The sequence below is a fragment of the Colobus angolensis genome, unplaced genomic scaffold (genome assembly GCF_000951035.1).
Source record: "Colobus angolensis palliatus isolate OR3802 unplaced genomic scaffold, Cang.pa_1.0 Scaffold5, whole genome shotgun sequence".
NCBI classification, from domain to species: domain Eukaryota; kingdom Metazoa; phylum Chordata; class Mammalia; order Primates; family Cercopithecidae; genus Colobus; species Colobus angolensis.
Window position 1 is genome coordinate 983,632 of NW_012118487.1, and position 1,369 is coordinate 985,000.

Here is a 1,369-nt window from a genome sequence, read left to right on the forward strand (position 1 = left end):
TTCTCAAAAAAAAAAAAAAAAAGCTTAGTTTGGAAGCATCGTGCCCATTATTTAGACAGGGAGGAGTGGATGCAAGGGGGCCCTGGAAAGCAGAGGTGTGGAAGGAGTGAAAGGACCAAAGCCACTACCAAGGAAGACCATCTGGTGTGACAGCCGGCGGGCATGCCATTCAGCCCGCCTTTCTACAGGAGTAGAGGGAGCGACCAAGGCCATGGCGAAGAGGAGTCTGAGCCGGGGGCTGGCTTCAGAGGAGTTCCGTGTTGAGTTCCAATTCGAGTTTGCTAAAGTCATGGGACATCCAGTTGACCATGTGTTTTTTAGACACTGAGAGAAGGCGAGATGTTGGATGGGTATTAGGGAAAGGTGTGGGAACTTGGCGTTGTCTCTGGATAGCTGAAAATTGAATTCATTTGAGAGGATACTAACAAAAAGGGGAAAAAAGAAGAGAGAGAGATTTCCAAAGGGAGAGGGGGCTGAGCTGGAAGGAGAAAGAGGACAGCAGTGCAGCGCCGCCCTGGCTAGGGGAGAAGAGGACTCGGGGGAGGCAGGGTGGCGAGTGGAGCTGGGATGCGAACAGGATCGTGTGGGTCCCAGGACGGTGTGCAGGTGGATGCCTGATGAGAGAGTGCAGTGATGAAGAAATAGACCTGCCCAGGGACGAAGGCTGAGAGGGACAGGGAGGAGGAGTGCGCTGGGCCAGGGGAAGGCTGGATAGAGAGGAATGTGATTGTGAAGAGGATGGAGGAGTTGGAACCCACCACAGATTCTGTGAGTCTGAGATGCTTGTGGCTGTGGAAAGTGATAGGGCTGTTCTCAGGGAAAGACTTAAGATGGAAAAACCCTTAAATTCAGTCGTGAAAGGAAGGGGAACTTCTCAGGGCCGAGGAGTTAATTCCACTTCTTATTTGTACTTTGTATTTTCAGGAGGGGTGCGACATTCTCTCTTTCTTACAGCAACTAAGTGTCTTTGGTTGTTTTTTAGCCCTTTGATATTATTTCGATACGATACTGTATCATCTTCAGGAATAAGACTGGGACACTAGATCCTTTAAATTCATCCTATTATGAAATACCCTTTTTCCTGAGTCCTGTTTCATGGAGTACTTTTCCATGAGTACTTCACTGGTAGTTGAGTTCAGATTAAGAAAATCAACCAAATCTTAGTGTTTTTTTAGGTTTTAATTTATGGCCTGGATTTCTAAATAATTGGAGCTAGAAACAGCTGTTCACCGTGTTTGAGCATGAGGGGCACCAGGATCACGCAGGGCAGTGGCAGGGGCTGAAGACTGGGCACCAGGATCACGCAGGGCAGCGGAAGGGGCTGAAGACTGGGCACCAGGATCACGCAGGGCAGCGGAAGGGGCTGAAG

General features: G+C 49.3%; 1 protein-coding gene across 1 annotated transcript in view; it reads left to right on the forward strand.

The window, feature by feature from the left end:
* FAT1 (FAT atypical cadherin 1) overlaps positions 1 to 1,369 on the forward strand; it is a 140,043-nt gene that overhangs the window by 109,981 nt on the left and 28,693 nt on the right. The gene's annotated exons all lie outside the window — the stretch shown is intronic.